This window comes from Neofelis nebulosa, chromosome 14, assembly GCF_028018385.1.
Source record: "Neofelis nebulosa isolate mNeoNeb1 chromosome 14, mNeoNeb1.pri, whole genome shotgun sequence".
Lineage (NCBI taxonomy): Eukaryota > Metazoa > Chordata > Mammalia > Carnivora > Felidae > Neofelis > Neofelis nebulosa.
The window spans coordinates 48,698,355-48,719,807 of NC_080795.1; the positions used below are offsets into that span (position 1 = coordinate 48,698,355).

At 44.2% G+C, this 21,453-nt stretch overlaps 1 long non-coding RNA gene across 1 annotated transcript in view; it reads left to right on the forward strand.

Annotated features, from left to right (window-relative positions):
- The window catches only part of LOC131494397 (uncharacterized), a 74,387-nt gene that overhangs the window by 8,387 nt on the left and 44,547 nt on the right, over positions 1-21,453 (forward strand). Inside the window, exon 2 of the long non-coding RNA XR_009253377.1 lies at positions 14,049-14,162. This is a non-coding gene — a long non-coding RNA (uncharacterized LOC131494397). The remainder of the gene's footprint in view (positions 1-14,048; positions 14,163-21,453) is intronic.

Sequence of the window (21,453 nt, forward strand, 5' to 3'; positions counted from 1 at the left end):
TCGTATAAAGTTCTGCTTCTTTGTGATTTGTTACTTGCTTATACTAAAATTAGGACGTGTTTTATCTGTGATTGGCCATTTTATTGATTCCTTCTCTTCCCCCTGGGAAATCCATAGCCTACAATAGAAGGAAGGAAGGAAGGAAGGAAGGAAGGAAGGAAGGAAGGAAGGAAGGAAGGAAGGAAGGGAGGGAGGGAGGGAGGGAGGGAGGGAGGGAGGGAGGGAGGAAGGAAGGGAGAAAGGAAGGAAGGGAGGAAGGGAGGGAGGAAGGAAGGAAGGAAGGGAGGAAGGCAGGAAGGAAGGGAGGAAGGAAGGGAGGAAGGAAATGCCTGTGTCTAATTTGAGAGGAAGAATGGTATTTTTAAAATAAATTTTAAATTGTAGTCATGAAAGTGGGAATGAACTGTCAAACAAAAACTGAGATGTTTCATATTATTTGTGTACCAAATTACCAAGAAAGGAGTGTTTGCTATTCAAAGAAAGTGAATGAATAGAAAATGAGGGACAGTATAATAGTACACCATCAAGAATGCTTAAAAAAAAAAAAAGCCCCATTGTTCTTTGTACACCAAAACAATAGCTCTTAACAGCATATTGACCTCCTAAATCAAATTTGCAGCTGCCAGCAGCAGCCCTCGAGTGGGAGATGATTTAATGCAGAGGGTGTGTGTTGTGGCATGCCTCCTGTTTCCCAGTCACCTTACCCACTGACAGCAGAGTTACATGACTTTGGAGCACTGGGATCCAACGTTTAGTTGCTAATACCAAGTGAAATGATGAACTAAACCTTTTAGTTGTTAGAGAACAATGGTCAGAAAAGCAAAATCAGTATTCTTCCAAAACGATGAGCTGGCATTGCTTAGGGCCTCCCAACAGTGCTTCATCTGCCCTCTGGTTGCTCGGATCTGGGGGAGACAGATCAGATTGGGCCAAAGCCAGGGTGATCAGACAGCCCCAGAGATTAATGCAGACTTGCAGGGAACAATATAGGACAACCTGTTCTATAGTGATGGCCCTAGTTCTAAGAAGAGAAGCCCTTGGAAAACCCATTTAATGTTCTGTCAGTTTTGCCACTTTGGGAAAACTGCCAAACTAGCTTATTTAAAGTTCGACCATACTCTTAAACCTAAGCATCCAGAATACTGAGTCTGGAGGTGAAGAAAGCAAGAAGGTGCTAGAATGTGGGTCAAGTATGGAGGCATACAAAGCTCACAGAATTAGTAAAATTAACCATGAAAAACAAAAGTCGAATATCAGCTTTATTGTAATAGAGTAAGAGCCTTGAAATGGGAGAATAGCCTTTTTATTTTCCCTGGGTACATCTTAATTGTAATCTTAATTTCTAAATAATTTCATGCAAGTTTTTACTAGTGTGTTCATAAAAATATTTTTGGAAAACAGGTGAAACTTAGGAGTGCTAATTTAGTAAACTGGCCTGTCAAGATCTCATAGACTGAGTTAAACTATTAGGATTTCTAAAGATATACATTAAAACCTTGGTTTGTGACTCATTCCAGAAACATGCTTGTAATCCAAAGCACTTGTATATCAAAGCTAATTTCCCCATAAGAAATAATGGAAACTCATCGGGGCGCCTGGGTGGCTCAGTCAGTTGAGCGGCCGACTTCGGCTCAGGTCATGATCTCGCGGTCCGTGAGTTCGAGCCCTGCGTCAGGCTCTGTGCTGACAGCTCAGAGCCTGGAGCCTGTTTCAGATTCTGTGTCTCCCTCTCGCTGACCCTCCCCTGTTCATGCTCTCTCTCTCTCTGTCTCAAAAATAAATAAAAACGTTAAAAAAAAAATTAAAAAAAAAGAAATAATGGAAACTCAGATGATTCGTTCCACAACCTAAAAATATGCATATAAAAGTGATTACAATTTTGTAATATAAAATAATAAAGCAAATACAAAATATAAAGAAAAATAAACAAATTTAACCTTCCTGTCTCTTTTCTACCTCTTGATTCAGTTTTCTGCTATCTCCTCCTATGTCCTCTGTCTTCTCTCCTCACTCTATTCCCTCTCTCTTGAATAATTCATCCATTCTTACAGAATTGTTTGACATGACTATTCATGTGACTCGAAAATGGGTATCACCACTTTTGTTCTGTCACTGAAGTACAGCTATGAATGGCCAACTGCCTCTGGCAGGATGTCCTGTGTCCTTTCAAACTCAAGATTTCCTTATGTATAAAATGTGATAGTTGTCCCATTTGGTCAGATGGAGAGTCTCATTTACCTGTATGATTCAAACAAATCTAGGTCCCAAATCAAAGTCATCAATGCCCTCTCCTTCCCCACAAACTGATCCTGTTCCTTCTTTCTCTCAATCAGCCAGGTCCAAAATTTTGAAGGCTTTTAATTCTTTTCATCACCTCATCCATATATAAAACAAGCGCTACTCGTTTTCATTTTGAAACAGTGTTTTCAGGGGCGCCTGGGTGGCTCAGTCGGTTGGGTGTCCGACTTCGGCTCAGGTCATGATCTCACGGTCTGTGGGTTCAAGCCCCACGTCAGGCTCTGTGCTGACAGCTCAGAGCCTGGAGCCTGCTTCAGATTCTGTGTCTCCCTCTCTCTCTGACCCTCCCCGTTCATGCTCTGTCTCTCTCTGTCTCAAAAATAAATAAACATTAAAAAAAATTAAAAAAAAAAAAGAAACAACGTTTTCATTTTGAAACTTGTTTTCATTTCTTGTCCTTCCTAGTCCAATCCTACACCGCATCATGTTTAGGTAGAAAAATCGATAGCAAATCCAATCTTTCTGGCCCCTATCCACTTTTTGCATGGATTTTTCTCACACTAATCTTCCTTAAATGGTGTTTTCATCTGTCCCTCCACTGGCAAAACCCTGTAATGAACCTGTTTCTTACAAATCATGTCTTTTTTTTTTTTTTTTTTTTGAATTTACATCCAAGTTAGTTAGCATATAGTGCCATAATGATTTCAGGAGTAGAATCCAGTGATTCATCCCCTACGTACAATACCCAGTGCTCATATCAACAAGTGTCCTCCTTAATGCCCCTTACCCATTTAGCCCATCTCCCCACCCACAGCCCCTCTAGCAACCCTGTTTGTTCTCTGTATTTAAGGGTCTCTTATGTTTTGTCCCCCTCCCTGTTTTTATATTTATATTATATATTATATATATTATTTATATATTCCCTTCCCCTATGTTCACCTGTTTTGTATCTTAAATCCACATATGAGTGAAGTCATGTGATATTTGTCTTTCTCTGACTAATTTCGCTTAGCATAATACACTGTAGTTTCATCCATGTTGTTGCAAATGGCAAGATTTCATTCTTTTTGCTTGCCGAGTAATACTTCATTGTATATATATACCACTTCTTCTTTATCCTTTCATCTGTCCGTGGACACTTCCTACAAATCATATCTTAACTCCTCTGCTGGCTTTTAAATCTCATCAGAACCCAGCCGCACCCTTAGGAGATAGCCTTGTAATCCCAGCCCAAACCTTCAATTTTAGTCTGGTTTGCTCAAGGGTCCCCAAGTAATCCATGCTACTGTCTACTTCTGTGACTTTGTACTGTTGTTTTATTGTCTATCCAGATCCTACCATCCAGTGTCCCAGCTAAAGTCCAGCATCCTGTTCAGATCCCAGGAGGCCTAGTCCACTGTTCCTAAACTTGACATCACGGGTGTCTCTGGGCCCTTAAGGCTGCTATTCCTCACTGAACCACACTGTTTGCAAACTACGTAAGTGCCTCAAATGTACATGCCTCCAGTCATCCATCTTACCCTGTACACTGGACCCCACAGCACCCTGGGCCTTCCTACACTCATTCCCCTGCTACTCCTTTCTTTCTCATGCCCTTCTGCTGTTTCCTTTGGATCCGCATTTCATGTTGAACAAGCCCTTCACATCCCTAGACTGTCTCCCATTGCTTGCCTTAACTGAAATCTGGTTATCTTACAAAAACAGTTTCCCTTCCCTCAGTCTTGTGTTGAGGGATGTTTGTTCTACCAAGCCTCGTATACCTGAGGGTCGGGAAGCAGAGTTAGCCATTTCCCAGCTCCTCAGTACTATTGCCAGACCATTACTCTGAAAATAAATAAGAGATTAATCCAGCTGGCACGCCCACTCCGTATCCATCCATACTCCTGAATCATCTAACACCTTCCTGACATTCCCATGGTAATTTAAAAAAAGGGGGAGCACCTAGTTCATTAGCTTCTTTTTCCTAAATTAAAGCTCCTATATTACAGCTTTAAGACAATTTTCATTATTCTTTCTCTTTAAAAAGATATTATAATAATAAAATTCTCCTATAATCCCATCTATCTCCAATGCACCCCAGTGATGAACACCATTCCCAGCCTCGCATGGATCCTTCTGAAACCGTAGACTTGAATCTCCTTGTGAGGAACTAATCTTCATAGATACTTTTGGAACACCTTAGCCTCCCAGCATTTTTTTTTTAAATTTTTTTTTTAACGTTTATTTATTTTTGAGACAGAGAGAGACAGAGCATGAACGGGGGAGGGTCAGAGAGAGGGAGACACAGAATCTGAAGCAGGCTCCAGGCTCTGAGCTGTCAGCACAGAGCCCGACGCGGGGCTCGAACTCACGGACCGCGAGATCATGACCTGAGCCGAAGTCGGCTGCTCAACCAACTGAGCCACCCAGGCGCCCCAACCTCCCAGCATTTTTACTGCTCAACTCCAGGGACCTTCACCTGCCCTAAAGTCTTCTGCATTAGAGTTCTTCAGACCCAACGTCCCTCCTTGCCCTTCCCGCTGCCTCATACCACCTGCATACTGGGTCCTCAGACATAATTGCCCAATCTTAAAAAAAAAAAAAAAAAAAAAAAGGACCTGAAATGTACATAACCTACAATTAACCATTTTAAAGTGTACAATTTAGTGGCATTTCATGAGTTCAAAATGCTATGTAAATACTACCTGAAGTAATTTATAGATTCAAATATAATTGCTATCAAAATCTTGATGGCTTTTTGGGGGGCAGAAGTAGAAAATAGTACTCCTAAAATTCATATGGAATCTCAAGGGACCCTAAATAGCCAAAACAACCTTGAAAAAGAACAAATTTGGAGGACTCACACTTCCTGATTTCAAAGCTTACTACAAAGCTATAGTAATCAAAACAGTGCAATCCTGGTGTAGGGCAGACATATAGATCAGTGAAAGAAAACAGAGAGTCCAGAAATAAACTCTCAATTATATGATTTTCAAATGATTTTTATAAGGGTGCCAAGACCATTCAATGAGGAAAAGACAGTCTTTTCAACAAATGATGGTGCTGGGAAAATGTACATCCACATGCAAAAGAATGAGGTTGGACCCTTACTTTACATCATCTACAAAAATTAAATGGATCAAAGACCTTAAACTATAAAACTCTTACCAAAAAAATAGAGGGATATCTTCCTGACATTGGATTTGGCAATGATTTCTTGGATATGACACCAAGGCACAGGAAAAAAAGGAAAAAAAATAGACTACTTTGACTTTATGAAGATTAAATACTTTTGTGCATTAAGAGGCACTATTAACAGAATAAAATGGCAACTCATGGAATAGGAGAAAACATTTGCAAACTATATCTGATAAGGGATTAATATCCAGAATATATAGAGAATTTTTATTTTTTTAAATTTTTTAATGTCTATTTTTGAGAGAGAGAGAGAGAGAGAGAGAGAGAGAGAGAGAGAGAGAAACAGAGATGAGCAGGGCAGGGGGGGAGAGAGAGAGGGAGACACAAAATCTGAAGCAGGCTCCAGGCTCTGAGCTGTCAACACAGAGCCCGACACGGGGCCCAGACCCAAGAGCAGCAAGATCATGACCTGAGCCAAAGTCAGCTGCTTAACTGACTGAGCCACCCAGGTGCCCCTTAAGAGAATTTTTAAAAGACGAATGTTATCTTACTAACTATTTTTGTGAGCTAAAAGATAATTAAAATGTAAAAGTTTACTCTTGTATACATGTACATATATATGTATGTATACGTATGTATGTATATATATATATATGTATATATACATATATATGCACACACATGTGTATATAAAATAAAACGGAGAAGAGTATATATAAAACTGTATTATATACACACACACAAAGAAAGACTGTAAACTTCATGAGAATTGGGACTGTGTCTGGCATGCATAACATTTTTTCCTAAGGCCTAGTACAAGGTCTTGGCCCACAGTAAGTTTTCAATATATATTTTTAATGAAATGAATGAAGGAAAGAGAAAGAATACTCTAATCCTCACATTACCACCAGCATTGTTTTTTTATTATTCAGATCTGATCATGCCCTTCTTTGCTCAGAATTCCTGCATGACTTCCTGCCCAGCATGGACTTGTTTTGTTTTTTTAAAGATTTTTAAGTAATGTCTGCACCCAACGAAGGGCTCAAACTTATAACCCCAAGATCAGGAGTCACGTGCTCTCCCTACTGAGCCAGCCAGGCACACCAAGTGTGGACTTGTTATGTAGCAGGAAGACCTCCCTCCATCTGCCCTGTCACCCACTCCACCTCATCCTCATCATGGCACAATGGAGAGAATGGCTTCAGCCTTTGTGCTCTTGGTGAAATAGTGACAGTAGATGCCATCTCATGGATTGCTGAAAGGATGAAACAAGGGAACGTCTGAAAACATCAGGCGTATAGCTGAGGCCAGTGGGTTCATGCTGGCTTCTTTTTCTCTCCCCCGCACCCTGCTCTTTAGCCACACTTTAGTTTTTGCCCTCTCAGAGTCACACGTAATTTGTTCCCATTTTTTGTTCATTCTTTTCCCATTACTTCATGTGTGTCCTCCTGACCTCCCATCTCTCTCTATAAAAGTTAAATGAATACTTCAAGACATATCTCCATGGGAATGCAAGCTGGTGCAGCCACTCTGGAAAACAGTATGGAGGTTCCTCAAAAAACTAAAAATAGAACTACCCTAGGACCCAGCCATTGCACTACTAGGCATTTATCCACGGGATACAGGTGTGCTGTTTCGAAGGGACACATGCACCCCAATGTTTATAGCAGCACTATCGGCAATAGCCAAAGGATGGAAAGAGCCCATCGATGGATGAATGGATAAAGAAGATGTGGTGTATATATATAAATATACATATACATACACACACAATAGAGTATTACTCAGCAATCAAAAAGAATGAAATCTTGCCATTTGCAACTATGTGGATGGAACTGGAGGGTATTATGCTAAGTGAAATTAGTCAGAGAAAGACAAAAATCATATGATTTCACTCATATGAGGACTTTAAGAGACAAAACAGATGCACATAAGGGAAGGGAAACAAAAATAATATAAAAACAGGGAGGGGGACAAAACAGAAGAGACTTATAAATATGGAGAACAAACTGAGGGTTACTGGAGGGGTTGTGGGAGGGGGGATGGGCTAAATGGGTAAGGGTCCCTGAGGAATATACTCCTGAAATTATTGTTGCACTATATGCTAACTAATTTGGATGTAAATTTTTAAAAATAAAAAATAAAGTTAAAGAAAGAAAGAAACACATTCAGGAAAAAAAAAAAAAAAGACGTATCTTCACTTGCACTTACTCAGTGAAACCATCCCACTCCCCCAGGAAATGTAATCCTTTTCTATGCTTCCATGTAATTTTGTAAGAGAGTTTTTAAGAAACTTTCATAGACTGTTTTATATTACAGCTATTTGTGGACATATCTTGTAGACGTATGTGTCGATCTTCAGAGCCCGACACAGTATTTATTAAATTGAATTGATTTTTTTTGACCAGGAAATTTGGGTCTTAAATTTCATAATTGAAATTACATCATAAAATCATTCCAAATACACTCTACCTATAAATAGTTCCTCTCTTTCTGTGATAACATCCAGCCTGGCAATTTAGCACCCTTGCCACCCACAGCTCTCTGGAAGCTGCACAAGATAATGTGAGATAATGTGACTTCTAGAGATGGGTGGTGGTGATGGTGGGGGTGGGAAACCCCACAGCCGATTGGACCAGGAGTGAGCACACACCTGACCCAGGAAGAACCAATCACTTGCTCAGAAATGACTTGTCTGATCCAGGCTAATTCCTTCATCCTTGGAGAATTTCAGGGCAGAATGCCAATTGTGGGTGGGTGCTGGAACTTACTGGTCACAGTATAGGTCCAGGATGAGCAGTCCTGTTGTGTGTGTCTCACAGGATGATTGAATGGAGGAAGGCAGGTAAAATGGAGAAAAGTCTGAACCGGCTCAGAATCAGAGACCAAGAGATCCAGGGAAGAGCCATCCTATTCCTGAGGGTTTCCCAGTTCTCTGGCCAATTTGATTTTTTTTTTTTTCAACGTTTTTTATTTATTTTTGGGACAGAGAGAGACAGAGCATGAATGGGGGAGGGTCAGAGAGAGAGGGAGACACAGAATCGGAAACAGGCTCCAGGCTCCGAGCCATCAGCCCAGAGCCTGACGCGGGGCTCGAACTCACGGACCGCGAGATCGTGACCTGGCTGAAGTCGGACGCCTAACCGACTGCGCCACCCAGGCGCCCCCAGTTCTCTGGCCAATTTGAATGAAGCCCGACCAATACTTGGTTTTCTGTCCTTGGATCCTGAGAGAGATCTCTGTATACTCAGTAAGTAACCCTTTATACCTCAGTGGACTGATGTTTCGTACAGTCACATGCATCCTACTGAAAAAAAGAAATTGTTCTGATGAATCAGTTCCAGCCTCTAACCTGTACTGTCACTAGAATTTATATCTTATCCTTGGCCCTCCCTTACTAGCTAATTATGACTTTGGGCACATTTTTTGTTCACTCTGTGTCTCAGTTTCTTCAATAGATAAAATGCAGTGATTTCCTAAAGTACCATTTCTGTACTTTCCATACATTATCTCAGGTGCCTCTTTTAAAAAGTTTCTTAGAATACAGGCAAAGAATTTTTCCCGACATTTTACCAACTTTCCCAAGATCTCACAGTTAAGTACTAGCAAAAATGGGACTCAGATACCAGTCTTCTGACTTTCTGGTCAGGTCACCATCAGGTGTAACTCATAGAATATAAATAATTTCTTAAAAGGATGATAAATTGTAGATTGAATGAATGCATGAATGAATGAATGAATGAACAAGCGAATGAATAAACTCTAAGATCTCTCTCCTGAGAATTTTTGTTGAAAGACCTTCAAGTCATTAAAGGTAACAGTGACTTCATATTTATAGGAGTCCCATGTCAAAATATATTGATACTGGGTTCAGCAGTAGGGACACTAGATGGAATGCTTATCTATGATGGTAATCAAGTGCTCTATTTAGAAAAATATGCATAATATTCCTACTTGTGGCATGTACTTCATGAGGATTCCAGTTACCATCTAGAAGTTCAATTTCAAGGTCACAGGCTCAAGACCCATGGGCAATACCCTGTACTTCCCCACTTTAAAATGTGCGCGCTCAGGTCACAAAGAACTTCCAGTTCAGTTCCCCGGACCTTCTTCACACTGTCCCCAAGCCCACTGACACAGCCTGACCAGGTCCGACCACGGACCGCTTCCTTCCTTTCCTTCCCACAGACCAGGGCTGCCTGTTGGGCTGATTTTGCTCAGAGCACACGCCTCCCTTGCGGCCAGGAAGAGGCTGATCTTTGCTGCTCCTCAGAGTTGCCCCTGCACTGTTCTGCTCACAGCCCTGCTGAGTCACCACCCTTTCCTCCCAGCTGCTGCCACCAGACCACATGGCTTCTTTCTCAATTCAAGCCGAAAGAGAAGAGCACGTTATGCAAACTAGATGCCAGCACAAGACTGCAACCCCTTTGGTCCCCTCCCACCCAAAAAGCACACAGAGGGCTTCTTATGTAATTTAGGAATTGGCCAACACCGTGCTTGCCTCAGCAACACATATACTGAAAAAAAAAAAAAAAGGGATTGACCAACACAGCATGTTGTAATTGCGCCTGTGTGAGAAAGAGGTGGAGGGAGAAAGCAGGTTGGGGGCTAGTTCACTGCTGAAAGGGCTGCCCCCCAGTTGACCTGGTCAATACAGCTCAGAGAAAATCACCGAATGTGTAAGTTGAAGAGATCATAACATTACAAGCTCTTTTGCTATAATGCTGCTATCTACCATTATAGTGATATATAATAACATGAGTAACACCGATGTCTTTACTATATGCCATACCCCATGTTAATTCCATTATATGCAGTGTGTATATAGTTTAATACAAGTAAAGCCTTTAACATAGTATCTGACACAGGGGCGCCTCGATGGCTCAGTTGGTTGAGCATATAACTTGGGCTGAGGTCATGATCTCACAGTTCGTGGGTTCGAGCCCAACGTTGGGTTCCTGCTGTCAGAGCAAAGCCTGCTTTGGATCCTCTGTCCCCATCTCTCTCTCTGCCCCTCCCCAGCGCACATGCATGCTCTCTCTCTCTCTCTCTCAAAAATAAATAAACATTAAACAATTTTTTAACGTAGTATCTGACACAAAGTAAGTGCTCAATGAATGCCAAGTATAGCAATAATATTATCTTACTTATCCTTAAAACCAACCCCAAATCTTTGCTATGCCTTTGATCTTCCATCAGTCATTTCTTCAGGAACTATGTACTGAGCAGTACTATGTATCAAGCACTACGGCCCTGGGGACACAGAAGAAAAAGCCCATGCGCTTCCAGACATGGGTTCCAGTTTAGCTCAACCACTATCTTTCTGGGTGACGTTGGGTGTCCTCCTTAAGCTTTCTGAGCTTAAATTAGTTCAACTGTTCAATGAGTACAATAATTTCTATGTCATAGGTTGTTGATAGGATTAGAAATCCCATCCAAAGAGTTGAACCCAACACATCACTCATACGAGGAGAAGCTCCTAATACAATCTTAGCATCATTTAATAGAGAATTTTTATACATTATTCTTGAAAGAGAATGCTAAGAGAGAATCCCTTTTCAAGCTCATGAAGTAATTAGTAGAACCTGGGAGTTGAACCCTCGTCTACCCATAGGCCACGCTATCAGCCAACGCAATTCAAAGTTTGAAATCAGGATTTCTCTGAGACACACTGGTGTATCTAGATTCCACATCTCCCCTGGACAGATGAGGTACCAATATGCATGGAAAGGAGATTTTTTAAAAATTGAGGAATCCAGGAGCACCTGGATGGCTCAGTCGGTGGAGTGCCCCACTTCGGCTCAGGTCATGATCTCACGTTTGTGAGTTCGAGCCCCGCGTCAGGCTCTGTGCTGACAGCTCAGAGACTGGAGCCTGCTTCAGATTCTGTATCTCTCTCTCTCTCTCCCCTCCCCTGCTTATGCTCTGCCTCTGTCTCTCAAAAATAAATAAATGTTAAAAAAAATTTTTTTTTTTAAATTGAGGAATCCAACTCAAGCATAAAATCGAATCCTGTAGAAATCTTCAGATACTTGGCATGACATGAAGTTAAATACAGCAGCAGCCCTGTCGATGGAAAAATCAATAGCTGTGTAGCCAAACAAACCTCAATAAATGCTCCTTAAAAGAAATTTTGTTGTTGTTGTTGATTACTATTCAGAGATAACATTTTTGGAAATTTTGAACAGAATGAGTTTGTAAGGATAAAACCCTTGCTCCCACCCAACCCTCCAGCCCCTTCCCTTATCTCGTACTCTAAGAACATTAAAGTCTTTGAATCCGAATGATTTGCAGTCCCAAAAAAGAGACTAAAATCAAAACTGATTTGGGGAAAAGCAGTAACTTTCTGACCTCTTTGTACTCACTCTTCAGGGAATTTTTAATGTCTCTTAGTTAGTTTTTTTATTTTTCTTCTTGTTTTGGTCTTATATTTGAAATATTCCATCTGTGGATTCATTTTCTGGATTCATTCCCTAGAGTTTTATGTATGAGAAAGTTTAGAGCAATGTTTGTCAGACATTTTTTTGTTCCAATCCACAAACATATTTTACGTTATAGCCTAAATGCACATATATGTACATATGTATCTAAAACAAAAGTTTCATGAATTGGTACCATACTGTAATGTGTGCACTATGATTTTTAGAATTTTATGCTATCTTACATATAAAAAATTGAACCAGAGGTCCAGGGGGAGTAGGGAAGGGATTACTAGGCTGAGCACGGGACACTTGCAGGGCACTGAGACTATTCTGTGTGATATGGTAATGATGGGCACATGACATAATGCATTGTCAAAACCAACAGAATGAATGACACAAATAGCGAACCCCAGCACATACGATGGACTTTAGTTAATAATCCTGTATCAATATTGGTTCATCAGGGGCGCCTGGGTGGCTCAGTCGGTTGAGCGTCCGACTTCGGCTCAGGTCATGATCTCGCGGTTCGTGAGTTCGAGCCCCACGTCGGGCTCTGGGCTGATGGCTCAGAGCCTGGAGCCTGCTTCCGATTCTGTGTCTCCCTCTCCCTCTGCCCCTCCCCCATTCATGCTCTGTCTCTCTCTGTCCCAAAAATGAATAAACGTTAAAAAAAAATTTGTTTAAAAAAATATTGGTTCATCAGTTAAAGCATATGTACCTTCTGTGCCGTTTTCATATTAACCGAAAACTGCTCTAAAGGATGAAGTCTATTAAAAAAATTTTTTTTAACTAAAATAAAAATAAAAAGTTGCTTGTAGCTTATAAAATTGATTTCACTACACACTAATGGCTCACTCTCCACAATTTGAAAACCTGTGGTCTAGAGAGAGTGCTCAGGCCTTCTAACCAGCTCTATCAGTCCACGGAGCCTGGCCTTAGACAAACCACATGATACTGTGTCTCACCTTTCTCATCTGAAGAATGGGGCGTTTGATCAGATAAATGCCAAGATTCTTGTTGCATCCACACAACTCCTGAAACAGAATGCTACGGGCACCAGTGACAGTCACAACAAAATTTATTGCAATGAGAGGCAAGGCCAACCGATCGGGACCCACACTCTTGACCAGAGTGCGGTCTCCAACAGCCAGCCGGGTACAGAGTTTTTATAGCCGACCACATCGTCTTATCATCACCTGGGGACAGAACAAAGAAATAGTTCCCAGATGGGGGTGGAAACAGTTCAGATATGCCCTTGCCCCAATCCAATCAAACACTAAACCAGTTGATTTTCCTTAAACTTTTGTTCCCTTGATTGATAGGACAAGGCTGTTATCTCTTAATCTACAGTGTTAAAACAAAGCTGTTATTTCTCAAGGCTACAGGTTAGCCCTACACTACAATTTAACCCTTACAATTCTTCCCAGCTCCAAAATAGTATAAGTAGAAATTCTCATTTTAAACTGTCTTGGAATGAAAGAAAAGTTTATTAAGCAAAAGTTGTAAATTATATATATATACATATATATATACACATATATATAATTATGTAAATTATATATAGTTATAAAATAATTTATAACTTATATAAGCTATGTAAATATATATAATTATGTAAATATATATGTATATGTATATGTATATGTATATGTATATACCCATATATAAATGCTGCTTAGGCCAACTGTATTTTTACAGACATCTCATGGGCACTCTTATCTCTCCTGTTTAAAATAAATAAGATGACGGGGCACCTGGATGGCCCAGGCGGTTAAGCGGCCGACTTCAGCTCAGGTCATGATCTCACAGTCCATGAGTTCGAGCCCCGCATCGGGCTTTGTGCCGACAGCTGGGAGCCTGGAGCCTGCTTCAGATTCTGTGTCTCCCTCTCTCTCTCTGCCCCTCCCCTGCCCACACTCTGTCTCTCTCTCAAAACAATAAAATAAAATAAAAAAGATGAAAGGTAATGGTTTCTGAGCAAAATATATAATTACATTTGTCTCTGGGTTCCTAATTCACATCCCTGTGGGTGAAGCAAAGAGCATTTGGGAATGATGCAGACGGTACCTCCTTCTCCCCTACTGCCATGGTCTGGCAAGACTCACCTGAACTCAGTTCTCATTGGCTCCATTTGATGTCTGCCAAGAGCTTGCCATAGGCCAGACCCCATGCTAGGAATAAGCCCCACGCTGTCCCACCTCCTGTAAGTTGGGTCAGGACATGGAAATTAGGTTACCTCATCTCAGATCTTTCTTGCTTTCCTTACCCTAGGACCACCTTGGGAAAGACAGCAAACTGGGAAGAATGCACGTAGGCTCTGGCCCAGGCAGACCTGGGGTGAATCCCAGTGTTCAGTGCTGCTTCTCAGCGGCTGTTGAACCCCAGGTAAGCTATCTAACCACTCCTCTCAGTGTTCTCAAGTGAAAATGGGGTAATAAAATCCCATCTCCTAGGACTTTCTGAGAATGAAACAGGGAATGGAGCTGACATGCTGGTCCTGCACCATACTGCAAAGCAGATGTCCTTGGAACACCCTCCCCATTTTTCATATTTGCTCTGCACCCTCTGCACCTCACCCACACTTTCTGCAACCAGCAATGTTACAGACCCATCCCAAACACCCAGTGCTTCCCCTACCCATTTGACTTATTTGCCTTATTTTCGAAGAACGGGTGATCCTAAGTGAGTGTGGAACAAATCACCTTGTATGTTTCCCCTTCTGTGCCAAGAAGTCCTTGTACAAGAACCCAACTGACATTGAACTTCCCTCTGGGGGAAAAGTCATCACTATGAGATGGCAGCTCTCTGGGAGGTGCAGTCCCAGTCTTCCAGCTTGGTTTTAGTGGGGCTGCTTTGAGGTTGATTGCATGACTAATACTAATGATAGCAAACAAGTTATTATTTAATGAAAGTCTCTAGTAGCTGGGCCTGTGTTAAACGATGTACACAAATACCTCTATGCCTCACAACCGTCTTGAAAGGCTAGGCTTTCCCTTTTACAGATGAAGACATTGAGTCTCAGATTCATTTATTCATTCAGGGAAAATTTTTAATGAATGCTTACTATGTGCCAAACATGAGATTAGACGCTGGGGATAGAAAGCTGAGTAACATGTAGTCCTTGCCCTTGGGAAACTTATGGTCCGGTGGAGAATCTGGTGGATCAAGACAATTGCTGTCCTGGAGTTCACCCAGGGAAGGTCGGAAAACACAGAAGATGGCACCTGACCAGACTGGGGTTGGCAGGGAAGGTAAAGATAGAAGCCTAAGTCTTTTCTTAAGCCTAGTTGATCTGAAGTCTCTCCCCTCTTTCACCCCCTTTCCCGCTGCCCTTGTTGGCCCCCACCAATAGAACAAACCTAGAACAATATCTCAAAGTCCCATAAGGACTTTTCTGTACCTTGGACTGGCACATGCAAGTGCCCAGGGACCATGCACATCTTAACGGGAGTCCCCCAGAGAGAAAGTGTACTAAAACTAGGAGGACCAGATAGTTCATGCCCAAACCGAGACACTTTTGAGAATGAAAGGGACCCTATTAACAATTATTAGGATAACAGGTATAAACTAGGTGGCAACCTGGAACACAGGCTTAGGTTAAATACAACCTAAAGGAATACTTATAATGAAGAGATGTAAGTCCATCTTTGGCTGGATGGTTGATTAGTGGGGAGGATACTTGGGGATACTAGACGTCCCTTGAGCCTTTCCACTAAGCAATGACATGGGCCTGAGTGTTGGGTCTATTTCTCTGAGCTCGGGGAGGCCCTGCCTGACAGTGGGTGTGGGGTAGGGAGTGATTGCCTTAGCAACAATCATAGAAGCCCCTCAGGAATAGTTACCAGGATGAGAGCACCAGCCAGGGGAATACCCGAGAAAGAGCAGCCCCCAGCAGGGAGAGCCTCCCTCGCCGCCACCACAACTGGTAATTGGAATCCAGCAATCACTCTGATTGGCGGTAGTGAGCCAAAGCCACGTCGGCCCTCACTGATGCATGGCTGGGCTGAAGAAAGAGCTCATTGAATAGTTCGTGGAAAAGAGTGGTGCCCAAGAGGCCAGACTGGAGAATGTGGCTGCCTCAAGCACAGCGCTTGGCAGGACATCAGGCCTGAAAGGTACAGCAAAGGCCGCCCAGAATCGGTGCTTGGGGCAGGGTTTTGCATCACAAACTGGCCATGGCAGGGACAGAAGGGATCTCACGGGCCTGGTCTGTGTGTCTGTGATTCACCGCTGCTGAACGTGTCCAAGGGTGTTTGAGCTGCAGCTTGGCCTTCGTGTGAAAGAGAAAACCCAGACCTGGGTGAGCGGGAGAGGCAAGGCCATGCCCCCAGGGCTTTGTCAGCAGCTCCTTGCTTCTAGTTTCCTAGAAGCTCCCTGCCCAACCTGGAGCCAGAGACCTGGGCGGCCAGATAACTTGGATCTAATCCTCAGATCTAATCTGGCTCCATAGCCTCCCAGCTGGGTGAATGAGGTCACAGTGATAACGCGTGATTTACTGTGTGCTCGGCACTGCTCTAATCACTTTGTGTCTCTTTTCTCACTCTTCGCAGCTACTCTAGGTACTATTACTGTCCCCATTTTACAGATGAGGACACTGAGGCATGGGATACTTAGGGACTCTGCTTAAGGTCACAGGGCCAGATGGTGATGGAATCAGGAGTTGAACCTAGCCACGTGACTCAAGCAACGGCGTGTTGAGCCACAGTCTTCTACGCTGGCTCAGGAGTTGTAAAATGGGAGGAACGTGATGCCTCCTCCCTAGGGTGTTGTGATATTCGAGTGGGGTAATCCGTTTACAGCACGGGGGCGGTGTGAGCTACTGTTGGTGTGATTTGTCACAGCCCCTCTGCAGCCTTGTCGCTCTGTTTCTTCTCAGTCTCCTTCAGATGACTTTCTGATTGAACTTCACGAGAGTTGGAGCTTCTGGGGTTTGGACACGTTGTCTGTTTGGCATGTGTGGAGGGGCCGGGCAGCAAAGATCAAAACCCTGTGGATAAGTGGGGATTCTCTACTCACCTAAACAGTGTTCCAGGAATCCTTCAAAGATTGAAGGTTATGTTTAGTCCTCTGCACCGAAGTTTAGAGGTTCTTCTGTAACTTTGTTTAACTGCTAAAAAAAAAAAAATCTCCATAGCGATAACAACAACCCTCCTGTTTTGTTTTTGTTTTTTGTGGCTCCCATGCACACACAGAAAAACAAAGAAAAGTGATCAACTGAAGCTACTTGTATCCAAGGCTCCCATATATAAGGGAAGGAAAGCTTTTCCCTCCGGGGGCAGGGGCAGATATATAGAGGCAGGGGTGGAGGTGGGGTTCCCACCATCCTGGTGCCTCTCTCCAATTCCAAAGCTGAGGTAAGACCGAGTGGCCCGAGAGAAGCCCCAGGGAAACTCCAGGTCTTGCTTCCCTGCATACCAAAGAGATTCTTGGTCTCCTCTTGAGGTAGGCAGCCCCTCCGTGCAGCCCAGCCCTTTTGTTTTTCTTAAATGTTTACTATTTTTGAGAGAGACAGAGACAGAATGCGAGTGGGTTAGGGGCAGAGAGAGAGACACAGAATCCGAAGCAGGCTCCAGGCTCCGAGCTGTCAGCACAGAGCCCGACGCGGGGCTCGAACTCACAGGCTGTGAGATCATGACCCGAGCTGAAGACTGTCGCTCAACCGACTGAGCCACCCAGGCCCCCCAAGCCCAGCCCTTTTGTGTGGAGAAGTTCCTGCTCCCTCTCCTCATAAAGAAGGAACGTAGGAGCTTGTAGATGGGGAGACGCTGGGGTTCTTTTTTCGATTTTGGATTCCTTTTCCAGTCCTCTGGGGCTCATATGCCCCATCGTCTGGTCAGTAAGGAGCTGCACTCCAGGACACTCAGGTGCTGGGACCAGTGGGCCGCTTCTGAGATCACCCCAAGAGACCTGCAGAGATTTGGCGGGCTTGAGGAGTAAGGACAAGAAAAGAGTCCACAAGCCAGTGACTCAAGACTTCTCCAGCCGTCCTGGGACCGCTCTGGTTGCTAGAGGATACTGTGCAAGCTTGGAGGCTGTGGCTGGGTTTGCCTTTCCCACCATCTCTACTTCCATTTTTATGCTCTGCAGGGGATGGATGGTGCTGGTTTGCCTTCCTCCAGAAACGTCCACGGAGGGGAACAAAGGAGAAGGAGCTAGGAAAGATGAGGGGAGAGGGAGAGGAAGAGAAAAACCCATAGCCAAGATTGTCTTAGGAGATTTTTCAGGGAAGGTTAGTCTACAGCCGCCCCCCACCCCATCACGAGTTTTGTTTTTAGAGCAGATAACATATCTGTGTATGTATAATTACAGGCCCACTTAGAAATGCCACAGGGAATTTTGTGTCTTCCTAGATCCCCCCCTTTCCCTTTCGCTCAACAGAAAGCTTCGTTTGGGTTGCACAAAGCAACAGAGGAGTACTGCTGAGTCCTTATGGCCACGTTACCTCCGACTTTCATGAAGCAGGGAGGATGGAACTCCATACTGCCTGGTGGGAGGAAGGACCTCAGGGGGCCTTTGGGCCCCAAAGGCAGCAGCCCCCGGGAACTCCGAGAGGGTCTGGGTCGCCTGAAACTGGCCTGTCTTAAAAGCTTGCCCTCAGCAAGGAAAGGCTGGATTTGGCTAAGAGATAAGCAGGGGCACGTTTGACCCTTTTGTGTCCTTCATTTGATATTAATATAACTAGACAAGGAGGGAGGAGGCTGACCTCAAAGAGATAAAGACTGTTTTCCTATGAGTTAAAGGACCCAAGATCTCTTTGTTTTGTTTCTGTCTGGAAGACTCGAGCTCATTCCAGTCCTGTGAAAGGTCGTCAAATACCCAGCCGGCCGGCCCCGTTGTAGTAACTGTCTCTGTGAACTCACTTCAGAGGACACCATTCTGCTTAATATTGGCGAAAGGCACCTGGGTTTGTTGTTGTTTGTTTTGTTTTGCAAGAGTGGGTATGATGAACAGTTGAGAGTCTGGTTACCCTGGTGCCAAAGACAAATCCGAGTACCACCTGCTTCTGGCTCAATTGTCCCCAGCCCTCGAGAGTAATTCAGTTAGAACACAGAGAACAGAGACGCACTGACTTCCCCCTTCCCGTGGGTGGGTTCCATGAGAGTCTTTTTTTTCCCCCCAGATCAGCCAATAGCAGAGCCTGGCATCTAGGACCCTGCCACGCTGTCCTCACTCCCACCCCCCCTTCCCCCCTGGTTCAAACGACTTCACAAAACAGCAACAGTTAGCTGCCTGGGGCAAATGGTGCCCTACAATCTGGACAGCTGGAACAGTTTGTCACGAGCTGGTTTGTAATTTTATTTGTGAAATGTGTTTGTTTGTAATTTTAGATGTACCTGCACCCACCCGGATTTCGGCACTTAGTAATTATCCCACTCCTAAAACCTGGAGTCCAGGAGGAAGGAGGGAGCAGGGCTAGGGATTCAGAAGAGCAGCTGCAGGGCCTGGCTGTGCTAGCCTATGCTGGCTAATAATAGCTCCCAGTTATCTCACCCCAGCTCTGCCAGGTATGCAAGGGCTCCTTTATCTCCTGTAATCCTCCCAACAGCCCTGGAAGGTGCAGGTGATCCCCATCGTGATGAGACGGAAACTAAAGCTCTAAGAGAGGGAGCGATTGGCCTAAACTCACACAGCCAGTGACCGAGAGCAGGTTCGAACTGTCCCGATTCGGCACTTTTCGGCATCAGGCTGCACAGCTGCTCCCAGCTGATGAATTTAACAAGAGCGGGTGCCAGAAAGGCCAGTTGAGCCAGGAAGGGAACCATTGCCAAGATGCCAAACGCAAAGGGGTTTGAAACCTGAGAACTGGCAGTTTACCACTGGGAAAACACAGGGCGGGTGGAGGTGTTTCTGGGACACCAGGCAGGGACGCAAACGGCAGCCGCCTCACGCCTGTTTGGAAGCACCCTCGGCCACTCCCTGATACTCATTTGGGCATCGCAGGAGTGTAGAGAGCCACAGATGGGTGTTTTTTGTTTTTTGGTTTTTTTTACAATTTATCTTAAGTAATCTTGCAGGGAAAGGCTGGTGGCAAAGCATAACGAAGCCGATGTTGCTGAAGTCAGATGCAAGTATAAACTGGTCTTCTTCCGAGAGATTTTGAATGGAATGAGTGCCCCTCGCCTGGGTACCTCCCAATACCCATTCCCAAGAAGCCCCAGTGAAGCTTCTTTATCCTTCTCCACCTCCGCTTCCTATTCCCACCCCGCTGGCTGCAGGTGTCTCTGTGTGATAGCGAGGGCGGCCACTCCGGTAAGTGCCAACATCAAAGCATGCTGCCACGTTATCTTCTCACTCCCCACGCGTCCCGACGTGCTGCTTGGCGGACCCGGGGTCATGCTCCCCATCTGTCTCTCTTTGATAGGTACATTTCTCTTCCATCACTGTGTGCTCCGTGGTTGATGAATCCAGAGCATGACATGTATTTCTAAGAGAAGGCTTACCCTACGCCAGGCACTGTTCTCAGCCCGATACACGTATTAACTATTCATCCTCACAGAATAGCATGAGGTGGGCAGTGCCATTGTCTCCACTTTACAGGTGATAATAGTTGAGGCCCAGAGAGGTTAAGCTCCTGGCCCATGTCACACAGCTGGTGAGTAGCAGAACCAGGGTAGGGATCTGGGCCTCCTGACTCTGGTGCTCACATTCTTAGCTGCTCCGCCATAGTGCTTTTGGTCTGAGCCAGGTGTTCATTCATGCATCTCTTCCTGGGCGTTCCATGGTTGGGCCGCTGCCGCCATATCTGGCTCTTGGCTGCAACGCTGAAATTCTATCAGATTCCCAGGTGAATGCCATGCTATTTTGGGCAGTCAAGGAAAATATCACATAGTGCTGTCCATGCCCTCCGCAGGGCGGCTCTGAAGGATTCATCTTCCTCTGGGACAAACTCTTCTCCTCTTTGGATCTGGGCACTGTGACTCAGTTTCTAATGTTGTTGAATATGATGCTGGACAAACTGGAAGCATCACTACCTATTTGTAGAACATGCAATCAGCCATCTGGGAAAGGCACGGAGTAGAAAATCCTAACAGGAGCAATGTCTGGGGTCATTCACGGGAACACGCCAATTCCAGAACTTAAGAGGCACCTTGGAAGGAATGAGGATAATAATAGCTAATGCTTATTAAGCCCTCACAACGTGCCATCCCTAGTCAAAGCACATTCCAGGAAGTATCTCATTTAATCCTCACCGCAGCCTTCTGATGTAGATCCTATTATTATCCCCCTTTGGCAGATGAAAAAAATGAGACTTAGAGAATTGATTTGCCAAGATCACAGGGCTCATAAACAGGAGATCCAGGATTCAAAAGCAGCCAGTGGCTTCAAAGACTGATCTCAAACATGGCGCTACAACTGATGCTATTTTCTTAACCGCGGCTCTATTTTGGGGAGATGGGGATTTTCAACTATCTCATCATCAGCTACATTGCCTGCCAGCCTTGAATGAATGAGGCCCCAGAAACAAAATGAAATGAAAGGCTGCCCTGAAATAATGTGAAGTTCCCAGTTGGGGAACAGGGTTGGGAGGGGAGAAGTTGGGATAGGATATCCCCAGGTGGGCAGTAGAAAGGAATCAGAAGAGTCTTTCTCAGTCAACATCCAAGGAAGCAGGGGACACGGGGAGGGACAACCCGGGGTCTTTCCCTTGACCCTCTGAGTTCTGGTCATCCTTCCC